The sequence below is a fragment of the Chrysochloris asiatica genome, unplaced genomic scaffold, assembly GCF_000296735.1.
Source record: "Chrysochloris asiatica unplaced genomic scaffold, ChrAsi1.0 scaffold00001, whole genome shotgun sequence".
NCBI classification, from domain to species: Eukaryota; Metazoa; Chordata; class Mammalia; order Afrosoricida; family Chrysochloridae; genus Chrysochloris; species Chrysochloris asiatica.
The window spans coordinates 5,803,364-5,829,983 of NW_006408519.1; the positions used below are offsets into that span (position 1 = coordinate 5,803,364).

Below are 26,620 nucleotides of genomic sequence, written 5' to 3' on the forward strand. Positions count from 1 at the left end.
ATTTATAACTACCAGGGACTGGCTTGCAAAGTAAAGATGGTACTAGGAAAAGTTTTATTTTAAAAATCTTGAGTGTTTGCTTCAACTTTTCACTTAATAGTTTATCTTGTTATAGTTGTTAAGTGCCTTTGAGTTGATTCTGACTCATAGTGACCCTATAGTGGGTTTCCAAGGAGCAGCTCGTGAGTTTGAAGCACCAACCTTGAGGTTAGCATTCCAATATTTATTCTATAGTGCCACACCAGTAGTCCTTACTCTGGTTAAAACAATATCCCAGGCTTTATTTTCTGTATCTGTAGATGGCAACGATTTAAAAATCCTTACACATCCCACACTTAACTCACTTAGAGGTCATGTAAAGCTGTTCTTTGAACCATTTTTTAAGTGCAGTAAAAATGAGATGGTTTCACATTTTGACCAAACCACTTATCTATCATCTGTTTGAAAAATAATTAAATAATAGGAAAATATTCTGTTACATTCTTCATTTAACTCAAAATTTAACATTAAATTATCTTTTGGGGTTAATAGAATCAGATTAAATTATTTAATTATCTTTTACATCCGCACTATTTTACAGATCCCTTGCATGCCTTGCTATAATACATCATGGTTTTGAAAGGTGACAGATTGTAATTTTCGATTTCAAATAGTTAACATGAGATGAGACATTTGTGTTCCATGATTTTTGAGTGTGCTGTATGCAAAAATAGAATTCATGGTTTTATAATTTGTCTCTGCCTCTGTATAAAGGACTATGTAAGAAAACATAGTATCAGTGCTTGGAATTGGGCAGCCTCTCCTTTTCAACATTCATTAATTTAGGGGGAAAATAAATTTACAAAAAGATAAGGAAATGCCATAAGAATTTTTTTTTCTTGGAGGTTCCTTAATTTAAATCTGTGCACTTGAATGTGGCAGTGCAGATGTGCCCTATGAATTTAATCTTCTAGAAACTTGCTTTTGGCAAAATATCAGATACACTACTGTGCTTTATGCATTTATTTCTTTTTGTCTACAAACTTAGATATGTATAAATTGTTTAAAACTTAATTACCTTTTAATTATATACTGTTGTTGTTAAGTACTGTGAGGTGGATTCAGACTCATGGAGTCCTGGTATTAGATTTGCAGGAGCAGAAAGCCTCATCTGTCTTCCTCGGAGCGGCTGGTGGACTTGAACCTCCGACCTTGTGGTTTGCAGTCCAGTGCTTATTGTACAGTCATTGTCTTATATAGTAATACATTGTTGTTGTTGTTAAGTGCCGCTGAGTTGGTTCCTATTCACAGCAACCCTGTATAGCATTTCCCAGGCTGTAAATAATTTAGAGGTAGAAAGCCTCATCTTTCTACCATGGAGCTGCTAGTGGGCTCCAGCCACCGACCTTGTGGTTCCAAGTCCAGTGCTTATCCTACACTGCTGCTGTGCTTCTATATTATTATACTATCACTATAGTCTTGGTGTGGCACTGGAGGATAAGCACTGGACTTGGAACCACAATGTCAACGGTTCAAACTCACCAACGGCTTCTTGGAAACCCTATAGAGTTATTATGAGTCAGGACCAGCTGAATGGCACTTAACAACATCTTTTATTGCTATTACTTAAAAATATAGCAATATAACTATTTTAAATTACTTTTAAGATTTTCACCTTGGTGTTGAAATTTTCCTAACATGTGTCTAAGAAGTAAAAGAGGCAGCTTAAGTCTCTCTAAGTATTTAACCCATCTGATGAGACTGCTGATATGAGTGACAATTAGTACAAATTATCATAATTATGTTCTTTAGATAAAATACCATATTACTTCTTTAGGAGCAGATGCTCGCTTCTACTTTGTAAAATGATCCTACTGCTTTGATTCTTTGAAGGCAGTCAGAAATTCATAATCAGTTGTGTGGCAGTCCTCGTAGTCCGCTTCTGAGCCCTCTGAACAACTCCAGCCCTCCCTTTCCTTTCAGTAAAATAGGTCCATTAATGTACTGCACCTCTGTCTCATTCAGTCTAAGGGGGTTGTATTTTTATTACTGAGAAAGCATTGCATAAATACAAATTACATTTTTTCATTAGAAAACTACTTTTCATTTCAGAAAAAAATTCAATTAATTATGAATAGGGTTATGCTTTCATCAGGGAGAGAAATATGTAATTTTTCTTCAAGCTTCGAACACATATAATAAAATCTTTTCTCAGAATCCACTCTTAAGATGGACTTTCAAAAGTATAGACTTTATTAGAATCTCAGTTCAATTAAAATGCATTCAATTACTTTAAATCTTTATTAAAATCTCAGGTAAAATTGTACAATGGTGTAAAAGAGACTTGTACTCTTTTCCAGGCAGTTAATTTTAACAAATGAACATAAAGTACACCGTTTTGCTCTTCAGGAGAGAATCAAAAAATAAGTTTGGGGTTGGGGAGTGAGGTGGGTAAGGAATGAGTTAGGGTTGGCTCTGCGTGGTAACTTGGGGCTTCCTTTTTGCTTCTCATCATAGGTCAGTGTTTCTTGTCATTACGAACACAGCAATATCTTGTGTGAGTTTTCTTAGTGGTTCTACTTGACTTATTCATAAAATGCATTTTTCTCACCACCTCTATCAAAAAAACCTTACTTAAGGATATTATTTCACTTTCTTCTTTGGATATGTTCGGTACAGTGTCCCTGATTCTTTTTCAAGGGCCGCTTGAAGATGCTATTGAAGAGGAAGAAGAGGAGTGTCCATCCGAGGAAACAGACCTCATCTCAAAAGGGGACTTTCCATTGGAGGAAAACTTTTCCACAGAATTCGGGCCTGAAAATCTGAGCTGTGAAGAAGTGGAATACTTTTGTAACAAAGGTAATCCGTTGATCGTTGGATGAACTGCGTGAGCGCATTTACTCAGATGATTTTGTAAAGTTTTTAAAAAACGTACTGGTAGGGTGAAATAAAAGTCCTCAAAGTGCTCACATATAATTCAGCAGTCTGAAAATATATGCGGATTTCTTTAAACATAAAACATTCACTTGAAGGACCAAAGAAGTAATTCTGTTTTAGTAACACGTAATTTTGTTTATTTAAACACATTTTTTCTTGTTTGTTAGCCAATTTACTATGGATATTTTCAGGTTGTCTGGCCAATCAACTATCATTCACATGTGTTTCATTATTTTTCATTTATTCTTTCAAAAGACAATTATCACAAGTTACTGTATTTGGAATGGAGCATAAAGCATTGTCTGGGACAGACAGAGAGTCACTGCCCAACATTCTGAATTTCTCCCTTTAAAAAAATTAAATGCCTCATGTGTTTGCCATTGACTTTCAATACCTGAGGATGGTGCTTGTAACACATTCTCAAACAAGAAAATGCTGTGTGATATGTTAACATTATAATCATAGAAGCATCTAAGAAATTATTTCTCATCTGATGTCACCCATGATTTGAAGTCAAGTGGCCTTGTCAGTTACCATGTCCTCCCTAGACATATTTACTCACATACTCATTTCCTTTTTGTTTTCCCCCCAAAGTCAGTCCCTCCTTTTATTCATTTTGTATCTGATTGCATTGAGTCTGTAAGTGACATGGGTTTTCTCTCACAAGTGTTGGCATTACTACTTTGGGTTAGAAGAGCTTCATTTGCTAATTTAACTACTGCCACTTCCCAGAGAGCATGACTGAGATTGTGTCTGTAAGTCTGCTCCTGTCTGTCTGTCAGTATTTGTAAATGCATTGTTTAATTCAGATGTGTGTGCTTTTTAGGCAGAGAAATTATAGGTACTGGGTTTTTGTGTGTGTGTATCTTGATCTGACTTGACAACATTTGAAATGAAGAATGCTGATACAGCATCTCAGAAAACTGTGACTACATATCGCAGTGGCCACATACATTTGAAGCATATTTATTTAAAATTCCAGCATGACTTTTCATTTTGCTAATAGGTTAGAACCAAAGGAACCAGATAGTCCCCATCTATGAGGTCGGTAGAACCTACTACCTGAGCTGGAATGCCATTTGTAAACACTGTGGGTCAGGAAACTCTGGTTTCCATTAATTCTTGTATATCTCAAATTGCCTTGTAATCCTGTCCTTGTCTCTCACATTGGAGACTTCTACTTGAAACAGAAAAGAGGGCACAGTGTATGCCATTTTGATCGTGTTGACTCAGATTTTAGGCCAATGAGCAATTTCTTTAGTTATTCTTGAAGATACAATGAATACTAGCTACAGCATATAAAAGCTGGCTAGACATACAGTTGTTGTTTTTTAATTCTGAGTGAGCACATCTTACTAGTTGTAGTTTTTAATTGCCGTTCAGTCAGATCTGATTGATAGCGGCCCTATGTGGGGTTTCCAGGGAGTGGTTGGTGGGTTTGAACCAGTGTTGATCCTACAGCGCCACACAAGCAATAAATAGCTGCCTAGTCATAGAGTTGTTTTTGTTTTGTTTTTCTCTCTTCAAATTTTAGGTGAGACTGCCTTACAGTAATATATATATATATTCCCTATCACCCAAGTTAGGGAGTGCTGCGGCTCTGTAGGATAAGTACTGGACTGTGAAACACAAGGTCAATAATTCAAGCCCACCAGCTGGCTCTGCAGGAGAGAGATGAGGCTTTCTGCTCCTCCAAAGGCTTATACTCTCGGAAACCCTATACACAGTCATTATGAGTCAGAGCCGACTCGAAGGTTTTTAACAACAAGTGCCTAGGTTAACATGTGTCTACCCTGTAATGGAACCGACTCAAGAGCACACAACAACAATAACCCTCTAACCAGTAACTTACCCTTCCTCCCCGCTAAACATGAAAAAATGTTTCTTTTGAAATCTTTTCAAAATAAGTGTTATGTGCCATTGAGTCAGTTCTGACTCACGGTGACCCTGTATATGGTTTCCAAAGCATTAAAATTTCAGTGGAACAGAAAACCTCATCTTTCTGCACAGAACAGCTGGTGCTTTAGAACTGCTGACCTTCTCTTTCCCAGTTCAGTGCTATTGTATGGAGTTACTGCACTCCCCTTTTTATGATAGTGGTTTCATGTAATATATGTACTTTTGCGATTGATTAATTTCACCTGGCATGTTAAACCATATTATAAAAGTGTCACAAATCCATTGTTATTCTTCAAAGTTGTGTCATGTGTATGTACAAAGTTTATTTACCCATTCTTCATCTATGGGCACTTAGGCTGTCTCCATCTTTTTGCTATTGCTAATAGTGCTGTGATGAAAATCGTGTGCATGTATCTATTTGTGTCACAGTTCTCTGGTAGCGTAGTGGTTACGAATCGGGCTGCAAACCACAGGGTAAGCAGTTTGAAACTACCAGCTGCTCCGCGGGAGAAAGTTGAGGCTTTCTGCTCCCGTAAAGATTTACAGCCTCGGAAACCCTGATCAGGGTCGCTAGGGTCGGAACCGACTCGATGGCACTTAACAACAACAACTACGTAGACAGATTGCTGGGTCATACTGTATTTCTGAAATAGTTTTTTATCTGTTTGAAGATGTATAAATTTTTTTTATTGTGGATTGAGTGAAAGTTTATAGGGCAGATCATCAGTTTTACATTCAACAAATCATACAACATGTTTCATCACAATGATTACATTCCCCTCCATGTACCATCAGTTAATAGTATTTCTCTCTAGTCACTTTAGCTCTTTAAAACAAACAAACAAACAAACAAAACCACTCAGGCATATATAATGATTTATACCACCAAAGGGCACATTCTGCAAGTCTGCCTCATGGCCACCATCTCTTAGTTCCTCTCTTCCTATGAATCTAGAGTCCTCAGCCGCTCACCCTCTCCATGTGAAGATGTATCTTTTATAAAGAAATTCATCCTTTTGTGCATTATAGAGAAGTTTACTTGTTTTTAGGTACTATAATAAAAACAAAACAAAAACAAAAAACAAACTAACAGAAGGTACCTTATATCCATCTCACTTTGCTGATTAAAAGAGTTAATGCTGTTGTTGTCGTTGTTGTTATGTGCCATAGAGTCAGTTCTGATTCCTAGTGACCCTGTGCACAACAGAATGAAACACTGCCCAGTCCCGTGTCATCCTTACAAATATTGTTACCTTTGAGCCTGTTGTTTTGCCACTGTTTCAGTAGGTCTTGTTGGGGGTCTTCCTTTTTTATACTGACCTGCCATTTTAACCAAGCATGATGTTCTTCTCCAATGACTGGTGTTTGTGGATAGTATGTCCAAAGTATGAGAGATGATGTCATCCTGACTTCTTAGGAGTGTGACCTTCTCTTGGTGGCTGCCCTTCTTCCAGGACAGATTTGTTTGTTCTTCTGGCAGTGCATGGGGCCTTTAATATTCCTCTCCAGCACCATAACTCAAAAGCTCTTCCCCAGTTGTATTGTGGGTATCTTCCAACCAAAGGGGCTCATCTTCCAGCACTATGTCTGACACTGCTCTGCTGCTATTTATGTTTTCATCTTCTTGCACTATATTTGACGATATCCCAATGCAATTCATAAGGTTTTCAGTGACTTACCATTAAGAAATAGTACATCTCTCCTCCTTCCTAGTTTGTCTTATTCTGGACGTTCCATTGAAACATGCCCACCTGGGTGGGTGACCCTGCTAATATTAAAATAACAGTGGCAGAACTTCCATCATCAAAGCAAAGCAACAGCCACCAAGTGTGACAAACTGACCAATGAGTGGGGACTTAAAGGAGTTATGTGTATGAATTTCAATTTTTTATGCTAATTTGTCTATTAATATGGAGGTGATATTGATTTGTATTGTTAGGTTTTGTATTTTGGGATGCGTCCTGGTGTGGCTCTGTCGGCTAAGCACTGGACTGCAAGGTTGGTTTGAACTGCAAAGTCGGTGGGTCAAACTCACCAGCTGCTCCTCGGAAACACTATGAGTTAGAACCAACTTGACGGCCTTGGCAACAAAAAATGTTTAAAAATAGTGTTTCATGAATCTGGGAAAATTGGAAGTAGTGAAAAATGAACTCCAAGTTTCTAACTTATTTTTTGCAATGCTACTGCTGTATTGCAGAAGCTTACACAGTGATATAACTCTGCTATCAAGACAATAACCTATATGTACAGTTATTAGAATCCTAACACATGGCTAATAATGATAGGCTATTAGACACTAGGAGTCCTGGTGTGGTCCTGTGGGCTAATGTACTGCCCTACAAAGTCGTTTGAACCACAAGGTCAGTGGTTTAAGCTCACCAGCTGCTCCTTGGAAACCTATTTATGGTCATTATGGGTCGGAAACGACTTAAAGGCACTTAATAACAACAACAAGTTAGACACTTAGGAAAACATTGTAATTGAATTACAGTTATTAGGAACATTTTGTAATTACATTAACTGATGAATAGTTGGAAAAAATACGTTAAAAGGATAGTGTGTATAATAAAGGGAATATAGTAAATAATGCATCATTTATATTTAATATTATATACTCTGTTATACATATTTAAAATAATTTCTTAATTTTGAGTTTGAAACTGGTGGTGGTAGTGGTGGTGTGCTGTGGAATTGGTTCTGACTCATAGCGACCCTGCATAGGGTTTCTGAGACTGTAAACTATCTTTACAGGAACAGAAAGCCTCATCTTTCTCCCCCAGAATGGCTCATAGTTTCAAACTGCTGACCTTTTGGTTAGAAGCCTGACTTGTAACTACTATGCTACCAGAGTTTTCAAGAAAGATACTAACATTCCTATGACCTTTTTTAAACAGACAAAATGTTTTATTATTTTATGCTCGATGACTGTGAGACCAGGGAATTCCTAGTGAAGTGGGTTGGAGCTCGTATGAGAGACAACTCTTTGATACTGTGTCCATACAAGAGATATCATCCACTTTAATTTAAGCTGATTAGGTACAATGGAAAGAGAACATTTTCTCCCTGGAAAATTAGAAGCTAATTTTTCTGTAAAAATTCCCGTATGAATTTCAGTGACACGCAATTACGTTTTCTCATTGTGGAGATGGGGAGACTATTGTTCATGAAAAGCAAAAGATCATGTAAATGTGTCATAATGACAGTGTCTTGATAGAAGACAAGGTGCTGCTGAAAAAAAAATTTTTTTTACATGGATTCATTGATTAAACAGACTTGCATATTTTTTAAACTTAACAATTGTCAATATATATATAGGAAGAAGAATTGGTTTGTTTTGAGAGTTTCTTCCTCTTTAGTTCCAAAATCTAGCAATAATCTATTTGCTTTTCTGGATTCCGGATATAAGAAAATTGAACATAAAGTTGTTTTACTTACTAAACAAAGCATATTTTGTTTAAAAATTCAAATCTCAAAATCATGGCTAGAAAATTGTAAGCTTACCAAACTATATAGTTTGACAAATTTTAAAGGGAATGGGAATTTATATTTATAATATAGTAACTGTGTATAAAAACACAAAACAACATTGTAAATTTCTTTTCTGTTAAATAAAAAAGAAAAACAAACTCTACTCTTTGTACATATATGAAGACATATTTTCGAATTGTAAAATTCCCCACATCCTTTGAAAGTGAGTTTCTGTATAATACAGAATATTTTCAGTGTTTTGAATAACTCCTTACTATTGTAGAAATTTTCTTGACTTCCCCTTGATATTTTCTATTTTTGTGTTGTTGCTAATTGTTAGATTTTTCTATTTGCCTCAAGGTATTAGTATTTGTAAACTTGCCTGTCATTATAAAGCATGTGATCCAAATCACTCTTGTAGCTTTCCACAGAATTGTCAGAAATGTTGGTTCAAATTTAGAGTTGGCTTTCAATGTGTTAAATTCTGAATCATGTAAATCTGAAACACGCACTTTTATAATTTGAGAAATGTGAAGATCACCTTTTATGAATCCTTGCTATAATGTCTGATCTTAAGTTTGAAAATGAATATGTTATTGAGTTTTGTTTTTCCTTTGAATTAGTTGTACATTTCATGTCTCTATTTTTCATCCTTGAAATGAAGTGAGCTATATGTTTTTAAAAAGATGCTATTTCAAACTTGCTTTGAAAACCCTTAGCTTTTTAAAATGTTAGCAAAATATAAAAGCAATACTTTGAATTGACACTGCTCTCTTTTTGTGAAATGCATTTAGATCATTTGGCATCTGGCCTTTCGATATCTCTAAGAGGACGGAAACAAGCAAGAATTATTTCCTTGACTTTACAGATGATGAGGACCTCAAGACAGGGTCCATCATGCTACGTATTTCCTGTGGTTCTGAATTATGTGTGCCAATGAGTTTTTCTTCTGATTTATATAGTAAATATGGAACTTTACCAATATGGGAGTAGGACTAAGTAAATTAGTATAAATTGACGTTTGCATGGTCTGTAAAGCAAACCGTGGGGACTTTTTGCTGTGTCTCTACTGGCACATGGGAAATTTTGTATATTAGTGATTCTTGAATAAATTCAGATATAGTAATTTTCATCATAGATTTGGCATAAAGCAATTCTAAATGGTTATATACTATTAATAGTTATATGGGAAAGGGTTATTTCACTTAAATACTCAATCTCTTAATGGCTGAGGTGAAGTAAACATATTTTGGGATGCATTCCAGGAGAAAGTTGTAAGTTATGTGAATAGGAAGAAAAGCGTTGATGACTGTCCCTCTAGTTAGTATAATTCTAGAACAAACAAAACTAAAAACTATATATATCAGAGAACTTTTGATTTATCAATAATTACCTAGAAATCTTACTGAGGGTCCTTGCACATTGCTGTCGGCTTACTCTTCCCTTAAAGGCAGAAAGGGGAAATGATGTCACTAGAGATGGATGTGGAGAATGACCAAAGTAATCATTGGAGTCCTGGTGTAGTACCATAGGATAAGCACTCGATGTCAAGGTCAGTTTGAACCACAAAGTCAGTAGTTCAAACCCGCTAGCTGCTCCTTGGAAACCCTATTCAGGGTCACTATGAGTCGGAACTGACTCAACAACACTTAACAACAACAACAATCATTGGTTGAGTTGCCTACCCTAGAAGAGAAGCCACTACCATTGAGTCAGTTCCAACTCATAACGACCCTATACTACAGAGTAGAACTACCACATAGGTTTTCTATGACTGTAAATATTTCAGAACCAGACGACCACATCTTTTTCCCATGAAGCAGCTGGGTTTGAACTGCTGACTTTTCTGTCAGCTGAGCTCTTATCCTAGAGAGATGAACTAAAATTAGGGGTTTCCAGTTAGGAAATATGAGTGCTTAGAATAAGGAGACATGATGAATATCTACAAAATATGGAAACAAATTCATTATAACAATGGACATTCTCACCAAATTCTAGAATAATTGGCCTAAGTAAAACTTTTCTTTTTCAGTATTAATATAAAGCATATTGAAAAAAATAGTGTAAAATCTGGGTTATTCAACTTGAACTTAATTGTAGACAAAAAAATGTAACTAATACCCAACAAAAAGAAGCATAAGCAAATTGATTAACTATGTTGGCAGAAGTTTCCAACTCTTCTCAATAGATCAAATTAAATAAAAATCAACCCAGACACTCTTTTTGGTGCTAACGACACATTAGTGGCAAGTCCCCATTCTCCTGCTAAGGAGACACAGAAATAATAAACAGTTAAATTCACAGTTGTTGGGTGATAATAAATAAGCACACTGTGAAGAAAAACAAAACAGTTATAAGGTGATAAGAGCAATATTGTTTTGTGTGTGTACATGAACGCTCTTGTGTAAAGCATGATCTGTAAAGTCATCTTGGAGCCTGTTTGGAATGAGCATCCATTGCTCAATTACACAGTCACGTGTCGTTGTGCTTCTGAGGCTGGTGTTGTAGGAAACCAGAAGAGGACAGCAGAGAGCTGGAGATTTGGAGAGGTAGAACCCTACCTGGGAATCTATACCTGTGGAACTTGTTCGTTGTTCTAAGCATTTGTTGGGTAACTCACCACTTTAGATGACTCATGGGATAGGATGATGAAGAGCAGTTGTGATCCGTAAGCCATAGAGAAGAGTTGAAATATAAATATAAGGAGAGACGTGGTCACAACACACTCAATTGATTCAAACTCACCAGCCACTGCTAGGAAATCCTATACATGGTCCCTGTGAGTCTGAATTGACTCCACAGCACTTAACAACAACAACAGAGAAGAAAGGAGACCTATGTAAAGGAAAAAGTTAAAAGAAGGAAATTAAAGCAGGTAAATTGGGAAAGCTGTCAGGAGATATAGATAACCCTAATCAGAATTATCCTGTAAGCCAACGGCTTGATGAGATTCCATCTGTAGCTCATTAATATAGCTTCCAAAACAGCAGTTTGGGAAAGCTTTAGGATGATCTGAGTAACCTTGCTCCCTTCTACAATACTGAAGTTGGGTGTGTGTGTCTTCTGTATTTTCCACATCATTGGATTAGAAAGAAAAATGATAGGAGACTTGTGATTTTGAACTGGCTTCATCATAATGTTACCTGATTTTGCCAACAAGATGCTAGACACATTGAAATCTCAGTAACTATCTCCCTTTCTTCATTTCTATCAGTTCGTGTAGTCTTGTAGCTTTGATTCAAAATTAAGAAATAACTGAAGGAACACCATATTTTCTCTTGGACTGCAACAAACCTAAGCCTAGATTGTTGGCATTTATCGTCCCCTTTCCCATCAATGGAAACAATGTAAAGCAAACAACATCTAGATCCTCAATACCAAGAAGAAGAAAATAATTGCACCCTTTATACAAATTTCTGTTGTGGGAATAATAACTGCTTGCTTTTGTATGATGAGTATCATCCATACTATTTTGTTTCCTATCTTAAAAAAATTTTTTGAGTTCAGAAAATCTATTTAGCAATATTCCAGAAATCTTTTTCAATCAATACAGTTCTTTTTCCTCTTCAGTTATGCTTTTAATGACATATTTTTACCTCCTGTGATGTTTGGCCAACTGGAATCAGAATCCGCATAAGGCAGCTCTACTGTCTGTAATCACTTGGAGTTCAATAAGGAAGGAGATCTTTACAGGCAACTTTGTTCCTTTTTTCTTAACGGGATTAAGAAGCTCAGCTCTTTAAATTCTTGCATATAACATTGACATTTCCAGGGTGTGTTTGGACCAGGGAGTTCAAAGAAAAGGAATAAAAAAGAAAAGCCAATATGACTTTGTTTTTTACCTTGCTGGAGGAGCTGTTTGTGCAAATCGCCTATAAGCTTATTGACCTGAATCTTTGACTCCTTGTTTTCTCTGGATTTGGCTGGAGTGGAGACACTGATGGAGCACTGATAGGGCTGATTGAACAGCCCCCAGCTTTGCTTGGCACGGACCTCCCTTCCCTTCTCTGCAACTTCCCCCTCCCTCCACATGACATTATTGTTCCTTGGCAAACCCTCTTTTTTCCAGGATACAGTACTTTTCCTTTTATTTATTATCAAATCATTGATTTTTCATTTTGTAAGTCATCCAACAGTACAAAATGGAAAATAATTAGTTTTAGAAGAAATACATATACACACTACAATACTACCCTTGTATTTTTATCTCATGATACTGAAAAACAAAACAAAACAAAAAGGAATCTTATGGCTCTATTTTGTTGTTGTTAAGTGCTGTCAAGTCAGTTCTGACTCATAGTGACCCTGTACAGGGTTTCCGAGGAGCAGCTGGTGAGTTTGAACTACTGACCTTGGGGTTCGCAGACAAGCGCTTAGTCTACAGTGCCACACTAGGAGTCCTTGCCTGTATTATGTTATTAAGTGTCATCAAGTATTTTCTGACTCATAGTGACCCTGTATTAGGGTTCCGAGGAGCAGCTGGTGAACTTGAACTGCCGACCTGGCAGTCCAACACATTAACCCAGAATGCCACACCAGGACTCCATTGAGTCTATTAATGGTGGTGGTTATGTGCCGTGGAGTCAATTCCGACTCATAGCGACCCTCCCTATACAGGGTTTCCGAGACTGTAAATCTCTACAGGAGCAGAAAGCCTCAATTTAAATTTTTGTTTGGAATGATATATAATTAAAACAAACAGAGAAACAACTTAATAATGAAAAACTGAGGGAGCATTTGAAGAAAATCTGCATTTAAAGAGAGTAAGCACTCTTTTTTATTTTGGTGGAACCCCGGAACATGTACAAATATTGTCCATGACTCAGTGTTTTTTATATAAGAATCAGATAAAGCTTTGCTTCTTAATCCCATATCTGATCCCATAAATGTGATCCTAATTGCTCTTTGATTTCAACAATATTAAAATGATTGACTTTAGACTTAATCTTATATGATCTTATAAAGTACATTTTTGCATAAGATTAAATGCAGTGCTCTTTTTGTTTTCATCAACATATTTAAACTTTGCAGTCTGCTAAAGTTCTTTTCTGTGATAGATTAAAACTTGACAAAATGAATTAGTTTACCTTATAATTTCTGAAGTAATCACACATTGTAATAAAGTGTACTTTATTCTGTTTATCTGAATAAAGCAAAGTGTCAAGAGATATTTACCTAAGTTAAGAGATATTTACCTAAGTTTAAATTGTATCATTATTTTATATCAGCATGAGTGTTGCCAGTAATGAAAATAGAAAATTAATAAAAATTTAAAAAAAAACAAACAGTTTTTATAATTTATAGAAATTGCTTTTTTGGTTTTATATTTAATATTTTTGAAAATACAAGAACATTTTGTGACCTTTAAGATTTAGTGAGGGTCTGTGAAATTCAGAGCAAGAATAAGAATCTGTATTTACTCTCTTGGTATTCTGTTTATATAAAGATAAACCTCTGGATGTTAAGAGACATCTGTGTTATTGATTAACTTTTTCCATTTTAATTTAGACACTGGATTAATCATTTTGGCTGCATTACGTAAAAGAGAGCTACTTATCTATAAGCCTACTTATTACTACATTTTTTCACGTGGTATTTTAAGTTGAATGAAGTGTTCATGTATTTTGATTGGCTTGGTTTTGATAAATTTATAATTATATAAACCTATTTCAAATTAAAATTTTATTTTTCGTTTTCTCATACTTCAAAAAATACATAACAATTCATATAGTTCTACACTTTATCTGTTTATGAACTTTTAACTCATAACTATGAACAGCATCAAGGTAGCCAGAAAAGCTCATTTGTTTTATTCTTTTGGAATTAATCTGTTTGAGTCACATGATTGGAGATACAGTGTTGACAATCTAGAGATACTGATCTTTTGGAAGTAGTCATAGTTTCTGTTTCCTCTACTTTCTAAGCATCGTAAATGCTTAAAAACCTTGTCTTGGCTTTGCTTTTTTTTTTTTTTTTTTTGGTTTAGATCAATTAAGATTTTAAAACTTTTTTAATCCTTTAATTGAAATTTCATAAATTTTTATCAGTATGTGACATTTCTCACAATGACTTGCTTTTATTATTATTATTATTGTTATTGGAGAAGCAATAGAGATTATGAAAGCGTTTCTTCACCTACTACCTGATGGGATACTGTAATCGCTGGTAGACCTGAGCATAGAATATCAAAAGGAAACTGTAGAAATTAATGATATGATGGAATTAATTAATCATTAAAATTAGTAAAATTAGTCACTTTTGTTGTTGTCTTAAAAGGTCAGATAAAGGTAACTGAATGCATTTTACCAGTGAAGTAAATATTGGTAATGCATGCAAATTTGTTGTTTATGTAGTTCAGTAAGATTCCAGGGATTGGCCTTGAAACTATGTACTAATTATAATTAGTGATAATAACAACTTTCATCTTCTGACTGCTTGTGAGAATCAGTCAGAAATCTTGCTGTCCATACATCATCTTTAATCAATTTACCATCCTGCAAGGGGGGATGTTAATTTCTCTTGTGACTTTCAGAGGTTCAGTAACATGGCCTATGTCATAAAATTGTTAAACTTGGGTTACTGGTACTTAATACAACTAGACAACTCATTGTGTTTTCTGAGGTCTATTATAATGCAGTTCTTGAAGAAGAAGTTGAACACAGCTAAAGGAGGATATACAAATGAAGTATAGAACACTGTATCAAATTACTTTTAACCTGATACTTTCTAATAAGCACTTACTTAACATGATGTGGCATTGTAGGATCAGGATCAGCACTGGATTGCAAACCACAAGGTAAGCAGTTCAAATGCACCAGCTGCTCCTCAGAAACCCAATACTGGGTTGCTATGAGTTGGAAGTGACTCGAAGGCACTTAACAACAACAAACATGATATAGAGTCCTGGTGTGGCACTGTAAGATAAGCAATGGACTGTCAGTTTAAACCCACCCACTGCTTCTTAGAAAGCCAATATAGGGTCTCTATAAGTCAGAACAGGCTTGACAGCACTTAACAACAAAAACAAACATGGTATGTCAGTCAAGAATTAGGGCATATACTAAAAAAAATAAAAAGAATGAAAATTAAATGAATCAGGAATGGTTGAATTTTTTTCTATCTTTCTGGGGTGCCTCTTAAAAGACTGTCAATATAAACAGATTTACAGTATGTAGAGCTAGCATTTTGGCATAATGAAAGGACTCTATTAAAAGCTTTTACTAAATGGATGTTTGTGCTTTCCAGTTTTGGTGGCATAAAATAAGCCATAATATTTCACTGCCGGTTTCTTATGGTGTTGTTTTTAGGCAATTCAAAATAACAGGGACACATCAAAATGTGTGCATTGGACAAAAGCCAGTAATAAATGGCAGGAATGTTTACAAATCCACCAAAACTATTTGGATAGGAATTTCAGCTCAGTAGAAATGTTTGCAAAGTGAACTCTTATAAACCATTTGACCTTAACACAAAATAAGACCAAATAAAAAGCGGAGAAAGGAAGGAAGGAAGAGGGGAAAAGGGTATTGTTTGCAGGGAAAGCTCTGGGCACTGTGAAAACTTTTCACTTTTCTGAAGGAAATGCAGTACAGCAGATGGTAAGAGTGAAAGTGAGATAAACATAAGAACTGGAAAAGTAAGCAATACATTCTAACAGGTTCTGTATCAAAGATCTGGAGAAGCAGAAAGATTAGACAAGGAACTGTTCTGAAACTTGACAGTAGCTGTATCTTACCAAGTCTTATGCACATAGCAGAGATGGAAAGTGGAATTGCACAGACAGTAGGCTGTGATTATATTTTTCTGACAGTGAGAAGGGAAGGTTTCTTTAAGGATTATTTTTAAAAGATATAGATTTATCAAGATGGAAATCTGCAGTGCGGGTTATATAAAACACTTGGCCCTCCTGCCTATTTAACAATAGGGTTTGATGGAATTTGTAATATGTGCCTTAGTATTGCACTAGACACTTTGTTTTGGGTCTCAGCTAAGGTGTATTTATTTTTCAGCACACATTATGGTCCAGTGTAGTTAAGCAACATTGTTTGTGTCTTGCAGTTGTGCAAATACCTTGTACATAACCACAGGAGCAGTAAGAGGAATATACAAAGTATGTTCTCATTTCTTAAAGATCCACTGCTGTTTCGTTTTGTTTTTATTGTGAACTGAGTGATAGTCTACATGGGAGAACATCGGCTCTACACCATCATTTCATTGCAATGATTACAATCTCCCCCGTGCATCATCATTCAACAGTATTTGCTTCCATTCCCTCTGTTTTTGTTTTTGTTTTTGTTTTTTGTCGTCGTTGTTGTTTTGAGGGATTGGGGGGATGTGTACAGAAACACTCAAGAATATGTAATAATTTAAATAACCAAAGGGCACATTCTGCAAGCCTGCCTCCCAGCCGCCAGCACCCATCCCTCTCTTTTCATGAGTCCAGAGTCCTCAGCTCCCTTTCTCCATATCTTCATCTCTGCCTCCATCTCTGGTGTCGCTTCTCTGGATAGGGTCCCGTACTCCATATGTGGACTAGTGGGACCAAGAAACAGATCGATAGGATAGAGATGGTGTTGAGTTTGGGCTGCTTAAGGAAGCAGAGTTCATTCTCAAGCATTCCTTTATTGTGATGTGCATTATTTTAACATAAGAACTATTAATATGTATGTGTCTCATTTAATCCTTATTCTCCTTTATCCTGTGTTACAGCTTACTATGAAAAGGAATAGCAAAATACAGTTTTATAATAAGAAACATCATTTTTACAAAAATATGGAGTGTTGCTGAAAAATTAAATGGGCAGGGGAAGTCGTTTATGTCCTAAGGAAAACCCATTTTAGAAAAAAAGCAGTGTTGTCTCTGCAATAGTGGCAGCTGAGTTTCAAACATACTAGAGAACAGGATTCTGTATTCTTAGAAACAATGACTTTTTATAACCTCTTTATACTGAATCATATCTTATGTCCACATTCTTCATTGGCTAATACATTTTGCTGTTATTATTAGGTGCTGTCGAGTCAGGTCTTATTCACAGTGACTGACCCTATAATCAGCATCACCTCTACAATCAGTGCTAAGTTTGAAGTTTGAGTATGTTGTCAATCCATCTCACTGAGTCTTTTTTTTTTTTTTTTTTTTGCTATCTGCTTTATTAAGCATGATGTTTTATTTCTCTAGCAATTGTTCATTTAAATATGTTTATATCAATTTGTAAACCTAAGACTATTCTAAGTGAGACTGGAGAAGAATTGATGCATTTGAATTAGAGTGTCAGGGAAGAATTTTGAAGATACCAAAGACTTCCAAAAGAATAAGCAAATCTGTGTTGGAAGAAGTATAGCCAGAATGTCCCTTAAAGGTGAGGCTGGTGAGACGATGTCTCATGTACTGTGGACATGTGCTGAAGAGGAACCAGCCCCTGGAGAAGGACATCATCATGCTTGGTAAAGTAGAGGGTCAGCAAAAGAGAGGAAGACGCTCAATGAGCTGAATTGACATGGTGGTTGCAAAAATGGGCTTAACCATAGGAATGGTTCTGAGGATGGCAGAGGACTGGGCAGTGTTTCATTCTGTTGTACATAGGATCACTGTGAGTCAGCACTGACTCAATGGTACCTCACAACAGCAAGAAGTAGTGTTTGCTAATTCTGAAATGTGAATAAAGAAATAAAATTTGGATATGTAGAATTCTAAGTTTGACACGAGGTTATGAATAAAAGCCTAAGGTTTTATTCCATTTATGAGGCGGCTTCAAAATTTTGTGGAAAAATTCCATTATGTTTTAATTATATTCTTTCTTCTAACTTTTTGAAGGCCTTTTGTATTTGAATCACAAGGAAAATTTGTCATTTACATTGGTTGCTACCCAATGTAAGATTTTATATGAAGTCCAGGAAGCTTAATCTTCAGAACCACTTGCTTGTGTAGACTCTTTCCAAGGCACTGCACTCAAATTTGTAATTGTAACCTTCTATTCTTTTTATTAAGGAGCTCTGGTAGTGTAGTGGCTACGAACTGCAAGGTCAACAGTTTGAAACTACCAGCTATTCCGCAGGAGAAAAAAGATGAGGCATTCTGCTCCCGTAAGGTTGCTATGAGTCAGAACCGACTGCACGACACACAGCTACCAGCCACCATTCTTTTTATTAAGGAGCTGTGGTAGCATAATGGTTACGAATCAGACTGCAAATCTCATGGTCAGCAGTTCGAAACTACCAGCTCTTCCGTGGGAGAAAGATGAGGCTTTCTGCTCCTGTGAAGATTTACAGCCTTGGAAACCCTGTACAGGGTTGCTATGAGTTGGAACCGACTCCACGGCACATAACAACAATAACATTCTTTTTATTGGAGTCCTGGTGTGGCACTGTAGGTTAATGCTCTGGACTGCAAAATCGTTTGAACCGCGAGGTTGGTGGTTCGAGCTCATCATCCCCTCCTCAGAAATCCTATACAGGGTTGCTATGGGTCAGAATCGACTCAACGGCACTTAACAACAAGCACCACCTTGTTTTTATTAAAGTGAACTTACTAAAATGATTCAAATTTAGGCCCACAATGGCTGAGTCTACTCTTGTTAATACCTACAGTAAATATGAATGAAACTATAGCTCCACTGTGGATCCACTGCCAAGTCAATTCTGCCTCATAGTAACTCTGTCGGACTGAGTAGAACTGCTCCCTCCGGGTTTCTGGGATTGTAAATCTTCACAGAAACAGACAGCCCCAGCTTTTCCCAAGAATAAACTTATAGAAGACAAAAAGGATCAAGTTGATGAAGTTGGTTTTCACTTCCTCCTTGGTTAGGTAACTTCGAACAAGATTCCTAAAATATCTTTGCATTTACAGTAGGTATCTAAATTTCCAAGTTCATTATCTTTTTCAGTTGTCTTGAGGCTAAAGTGACCACAGGTAGTCATGAAATCACTGAGTTAAAAATTGAAGCCATAGAGAAAGAATCCTCTTACATTTCTGAAAAATTGGAAGATGTTATTTGCTGTGTATGTTTTTCCTTTGTTATCACCAGCAGCTAGGGAGCTCTTGTTTGCTGAGGGAGGAGGTGTTGTGGGAATACCTGTGGTAAAAAGAGTCTGACTAAGTCTCTTGATAATATGTTTGGTTTTGTCACTCATGTTAGAAGATAGATATCAATCTGACTTAGAATGGTGACTTAGTTTTTCTTTTCTTTTGTTTCTTTCTTTTTTTTTGACACAGGTGTGGACACTTACAAGGATTAGGTTCAGCTGTAAGAATAGGGTCCTGCGAACTGCTCCAGGATTCTATAGCTTACATTTCATTGACCAGAGCTTTGTGGGCTTCATCATCATGGCCTCGTAAATTCTATTACTGTGAAGGATCATTGACGCAGAGAGCATATTTTTTATTTGTCTTTGAACAGTTATTTAGAAACTTCATGACTCAAAATAGTGATAATCATATATTCAACATGCTTGATTTATTCAATCTGGTAAATACTTATTGACTACTTACTGTATACTAGTGAGAGATGCTATTGATACAACAATGAATAAACAGAGGAAAGGTCTGGTCATCCTAGAATTTATGTTTAGTGTTGTTAAGTGCTGTTGAGTTGGTTCTGACTCATAGCAACCCTGTATATGGTTTCCAAAGAGCAAATGGTGAATTTGAACCACTGATCTTGTGGTTCAAACTGACCTTGCAGTAGAGTGCTCATGCTATAGCGCCACACCAGGACTCAGAAATCCTGAAATAATTACACAAATCATACAGGGTTGTTTAACCTAGTGAGAAGAGTCATGGTGAATATCCTTAAGTATGTGACATTTGAGCTGGTATCTAATGCTGTGTTGGTGAAAAGAAGGAATACAGTTGTAGGCAGAAGGAACAACATGTGGATGACTGATCAGCATGCAAAGAGAACAATGGGGACAGTGGTGTGAATCCAATGTGGAAAGATAGGTGTGAACCAGAGAGACAGGACGAAGATTATAAGGCAGAAGACAGGAAGGAATAAGAGGAAGCACAAGAAAGATAAATGGCATCTTGAAAGCAAATGTGAACTTCCTGTAAGCCATAGTAAAGAGTGAGAAAATGTAAGAACATGATAGAATTTCATTGGTCAAGCAATAGAAAATATAGAATTGATAAGGACAAATAAGGGTGGCATACCTGGTTAAGTTCTTGACAACCAACTGAAAGATTACCTGTTTGAGTCTACCCAGGGAAACCTACAAAGAAGGACTTGATAAACAAATTCTGGACAATCAACCTTTGAAAACTCAATGGAACCCAGTTCTGACATATATAAAGTCGCCATAAGTTGGAATTGATTCCACAGCAACTAATCATCTAGTGGTTATTTGTGAACTGTGAGTCATTCCTCATTAGGGTATTTGAACCAGGGTTGTATTAAGGGCATTCAGATATGGTCTCTGTTAGTTGCTGTCCTAAAGTAAATACTCTATTGGCAACTTCTCCAGACTTTCAGAGGTATGGCTTGAACAAAGTCTTATTTATAATGAGTAAATTAGAATGGAGTAATGGCACACCATAAAAAAAAAATTATAAGAGGGGGATAAATCATGTTATTAAAAAGAGAAGAATAAACAGTGAGATTATATGGAAAGTAGTATTCAAATATTATCTTTTCACATTGATTTGATCTTTCTTTGTAGATTAGGTTGGTTTGTTGGGGAGGGAATTTCAGAGATTGTTAGATTTGTTCTAATTTGTTGATTTCCTGAAGTGAATGCTGGCCTTGTGAAAACTGAGGCTAGCCTACTACTGTTGTTTCCTGATGGTAGAGCAATAGTTCTGTTAATAAGTAAATTACAGATCAAAGTACCCTCATTTAGCAAGCTTCCAAGCATTACTATGTGTCTTTATTGGGACAGAATTTACCTTATTTATATAGAATCCTTCTCTGGATTCAGAGATAATAGTTGCTATTATGGTTTATTTTGGGGAGTAGAGTGAATAGGGCATGATATAAACATAAATATATTTTTTTGAAAGGTAATTTTGAATCATTTAAAGTAGAGTATCTTATGGTTCATTCTTGCTTATATATTTGACCCTTTTAGTTGAGTGAAGTAATGAGAAGTAAAAAATTTTGAATGACTTGCTGCCTTAACGTATGCCTTGTGAAAAGTTCTCTTTTTACCTAAATTTTTAGCAGCTTAACCCTTTTTTGCAGGGATAAATGTAATATCACAGAAATAAAATATAGATCATTGTCTTTCTTCTGGCATTATCAACACTTTAATTGTAATCTTTATATGATACAATTGCCATGCACATTTTCAATCTTTTTTCACTTATTAGCTATAATAAAATGCCTATTAATATTATAGTATTCAGTCATGGACAGCAGAGATTGAGTTTCTTCTCCAAATAACAAACTGTGCCCTGGAACCCTGCTATCAACCTTTTCAGGATTGTTTCCTTATCTAGGATATGAAAATTTATAATTAAGTTAATGCTGACTTTGCTATGTTGATCTTTTAAATCATTCATGTTGAGGGATCTTAAGAAGATCTTTTCCAAAATAATAAAGCATTAAGGAAAATCCAAATAAGGTACAAGGAGATCACATGCATTTATAAAAGTGATTGTATACTGTATATAAATGCATGTGATTTCCTTGTACCTTATTTGGATTTTCCTTAATGCTTTATTTATAGTGATTGTATACTGTATATAAGGAGCTCTGGTAGTGTAGTGGTTATGAATCGGGCTGCTAACCTCAAGGTTGGCGGTTCAAAACTACCAGCTGTTCTGTGTTTCTGCTTGTGTAAAGATTTACAGCCTTGGAAATCCTGTGCAGGATCACTATGAGTCAGAACCAACTCCACAGTACTTAATAACAAACAACATGTTGTATATAACTTACCAGACTAGAGCAAAATCCTTCTTTTTATTTTAAGTTTGTCTTAAGACAAAGGGAGACTTGAGTCAGACATCATGATAAGGATCACGTTCATTTCCACCAGTTGAAATGTTTAGATTTCCCATTAGGTATTGACATAAAGGAGTACCAAGCGCATAATTTTGTTTTTGTATCCAGAGATACGACCATGTCTATAATTTGGTAACAAAGAGTAAACTTAACATGACACTTTTGTTTGGATAATCGATAACCAAACAATTGTTTAAAACCAAACAATACTGTGAGGCTATTAGGCAAAGCAAACACAACCTGCATCGTAAACTTTAATGTTTTCGCCCTTCAATATAAGCTGCAGTTTTCTGTTTTTGACTGTTACAGTCCTTTAACCAAAGCTATCTTGTCTGATGATAAAACCATAAGTGTATGAAGCTCACACATTTTTCATCTCTCTTATGATCTTATCTCTCATGAGCGGCTGCTGTGAAGGTATCCTAACTATAGGAAGCACCTGGAAAACATATGTGATATCTATTCTCTGATAAGCAGTTGTGAACAAGAAAGTAGATCTGTCACTTCTGAACTGTCCATTGTTAAAAAATACTTTGATGATTTAGCTGATTGCAAAATACATTATAGGGATGACTACCAGCTACAGTAACACTCCTAGTCAAGAAAGTTCAATAGTTATATTGTACAAGAATTTCTGTAAGAGGTTAATATTGATAGGAACTACATGGATTAAAAGAGCAGAGTTGAGAAAGGCTGTTAGCTTGCATGACTGCTTTCAAACACTGTGCTGTTTTGTGCTAAGAAAGTGACTGTTTCAGAACATGGCAAATCTTTAATTTCTACAGGAGTGTTTAACTTTCAGTGGAAAAAAAATGTTTGTTTGCATTTTTGAAATTATTTCTCCACTGCATTTATTGCTTTGCCAATAATACCTAGTTTGGTATTTAAAGATTCTGCTTCAGAATTTCCAAAGACTATATTCTAATGCATTTTCTCTAGTCATTTGTTCTGTGCATTATGTTGCTCAATAACACCTTCAATTTGCTCCAATAGGGCTCTCATTGATTCTAAAAACTAGACTAAGCAAAATGGAAGGGCCCACAAAATACATATGATATCTTTTAAAAGAGCAACAAAGGAGTTTAATCTTGCAATGGAAAACCATTAACTCCATGGCCATAATTTTAGAAATATAGATTTTTGTTACCGCCTGACATTTATTCTGTTCATCGTTTTGTGAATTGGTCTCTGGATATATACAGTGGTTATCCCATTAAATATGTTTGTGCTTTGCTGAAAAATATACTGAAATTTCTATTTAAAAGTATGTGAATAAAGAATTTAGCAAGTAAATGAATCGATGTCAAATGCATGAATCCGTGGCTCTTTCTGTTTTTCTTTTCCTAACATCCCTTTCGCTCTGTTTTTCTTTTCCTAACATCCCTTTGTCTCTTTTTGTTCTATTCCTACCAGCAAAGCAATATCTTAATACACTTGTCATTACTAATTTGACTATTAAGCATTTATGCCATATTTCATAAGCAGTTCTAAAATAGTGGTTTCAAACATGGTATTCAGCACTGGAGTCTTTGTGATGCAAGCAGCTAAAAATTCTCAACCGCCAGCCACAAGGTTAATGGTACCAACTTACCAGCCCCTCCATGGGATAAAGATGTTGCAGTCTTCCGTAAAGTTCTACTCTGCCCTATACAGACAAAATGATTTGAAAACTGCTTTACAAATCTGTGGGTTTGGTAGGAATAGTCAGAAAGGGATATAGGGTTTTTTTGTTGCTTTTTAAAAGACTGTCAAATGGAGTTCTCCTTTTAAAGTTTCCATGAGACTAAATACAAGGGTAAATGAACAAGTATTGCTGCTAGGGTTCTTGTTCATACATGTTGTTGTTAAGTACTGTGGAGTCAATTTCAACTCATAGCAACCCTGTGTAGGGTTTCTGAGGAGAGGTTTGTGAGCTTGAACTGCTGTTCAAACCCACCTTGCAGTCCAGTGCATTAACCTGCAGTGCCACATCAGAGTTCATACATACATTGATTTATTCTAAGTAAAATGTGTTTAAACATGTTTCTATAATCAGTGGATGGCTGTAGGCTTAGTCTCCTTTTGTTATTAAGTGCTGTCGAGTCATTTCTGAGTCATAGTGACCCTATATAGGGTTTCCAAGGAGCAGCTGAGGGATTTGAATTGCCAACCTGTGATTCGCAGTCCAGTGCTGATCCTACAGCACCACACCAGTTTTCTTAGGGTGCTATTAAAAACAGGTCCAACCAAAACAGTGGCTTTCTGAGGGGCCAGTTAATTTCAAGTCAGAAAGTCCACTCAGAAGGTTATATATAAATAATTGTTTTTTGGGTTCCCAAAGGGGTGATCTTGATAGATTCTGTTCAAGGACACAGGGTGATCCATGGGGCTTATTAGAAAGTTGAAAATTGCATTGATGAGAAAAAGGCCAAGAAAGTTGCACCAACGAGTTTCTATGTTGTTGTTGTAGTTGTTAAGTACCTTGGAGTCGGTTCTGACTCATAACGACCCTGCACAGGGTTTTTGAGGCTGCACCTCTTTACAGGAGCAGAAAGCCTCATCTTTCTCCCGTGGAACAGCTGGTAGTTTCGAACTGCTGACCTTGAGGTTCGCAGCAGGATTCATAACCACTATGCTACCAGAGCTCCTCCTATACATAGTGTAAATTGAAGAGCTCTCGATTCTTCTGGGAAGAGTTAGATGGAGACACCCCCTTGTGAAGTGTATAGATGTAGAGGGAGGAAGTACCAAGAAGCAGTGCAGCTCATGTTGGCATCATTGTCTAATAGAGGGGGCTGTGATTTGGTAGCCAGACTTTTTGACTTACCCTCATATATTGAAAGGAGGACGTCTCTATTTTTAGGTAAAAAACCATGTTTCTGGAAATTAGATTTGAGATTTTATACTTAATTAAACTATTTTTGAAGCATTTTAGTTTTCATTACTAAAAAGATTAATTAATTAGGTAAAACATTACCATGAAAATGAAAACTAGTTTTCTGAGATAAAGTTAGGAGATGAAAGGTCTAAAAGTTTAAACTGTGACATAATTTTAGTTATTAAATAGAAATAATGTGCTGAAAGCAATTAATTTATAAATGTAATGATATTGCAGTAGGCTCTGGTTTAAAAAAAAAATGGAAATCAAAATCTAATTCTCTTACTGGTCATTGAGTAATAGATGTTCATTAGCGTATGTGTAGTTGATTTTGCTAAATGTCAAGTAAAATAGTAAATCTTATAAAAAATTAATTATTTTCAGGATTGAATTTATGAAACATTTAATTGTAATATATAAGCATAATGAAGACACATGACATATATAATGAAGAGAAAGCAGTTATTAAATCACATCGTGTTGTCTTTGTTGTCTGATACCTAATATGCTTACGCTGTAACATTCCACTAGATTAGCAGCTTGGTCTTTGGAAGTCAGACTAACTATGAATAAAAGCTTGGTCCTGCTGCTTACTAGCAGTCCATCTGGGCTAGTTTCTACATCTCTTCCTTTTTGGAAAAAAATGGGAGTATGTATGTGTAAAGCATTTAGCACACTGGGATGCCAACTGCAAAGGCAGAAGTTGCTGCAAAGTTGCTTTCTGCTCCTCTAAAGATTTACAGCCTCGGACACCCAATACAGGGCCACCATGAATTGGAACCGACTTGACTGTACACAACAAGAAGTATTTTCCCTGACACCTAGTGCCAAGTACTCAAGAAGTGGTAGCCAGACTACCATTATATAATATAGATGTAGTGTCTGGCCTTAATGCCGTTTCAGGTCTCATTGGTATTTGTACCTTCATATTTGGCACATAGTAGACTCCTCGTGTAACGCTGTAGGATAAGCACTGGACTGTGAACCACAAGGTCAGCAATTCAAACCTACTACATACTCCTTGGAAACCATATACAGGGTCCCTATGAGTTGGAATCCATCTCGATGGCACTTAACAACTATAACAGCAAACATTTTAAAAGGAATCCTGGTGGTACAATTGTCAAGCACGCAGATACTTACTAAAAATTTGGCAGTATGGACTTACCAGCTGCTAAGCAGGAGAAAAAGCAATCTACTCCCATACAGATGACAGCTGGGGAAATTCTTGGGCAATTCTGTGGTTCTGTGGGATAAGCATTGGACTGCTAACCACAAGGTCAGTGGGTCAAACCCACCAGCTGATCCTCGGAAAGCCTATGTGGGATTGATATGAGTCAGAACTGACTTGATGGCATGTAACAACATCAGGGTGCTGTGAATCAGAATTGACATTTTGCTTCTATACCTTAGAGTCTTTGTTTTTTAGTACTGCTATAATATAATAATACGACTTGGGCTGTGAACCGCAAGGTCAGCAGTTCGAAACTACCAGCTGCTCCGCGGGAGAAAGATGAGGCTTTCTACTCCCGTAAAGATTTACA

General features: G+C 36.2%; 1 protein-coding gene across 1 annotated transcript in view; it reads left to right on the forward strand.

The window, feature by feature from the left end:
* The first annotated feature begins 2,685 nt into the window (after positions 1 to 2,685).
* The window catches only part of ZFPM2 (zinc finger protein, FOG family member 2), a 560,495-nt gene continuing 536,560 nt past the window's right edge, over positions 2,686 to 26,620 (forward strand). Inside the window, exon 1 of the mRNA XM_006830635.1 lies at positions 2,686 to 2,838. The gene's annotated coding sequence lies outside the window, so the exon portion shown is untranslated. The remainder of the gene's footprint in view (positions 2,839 to 26,620) is intronic.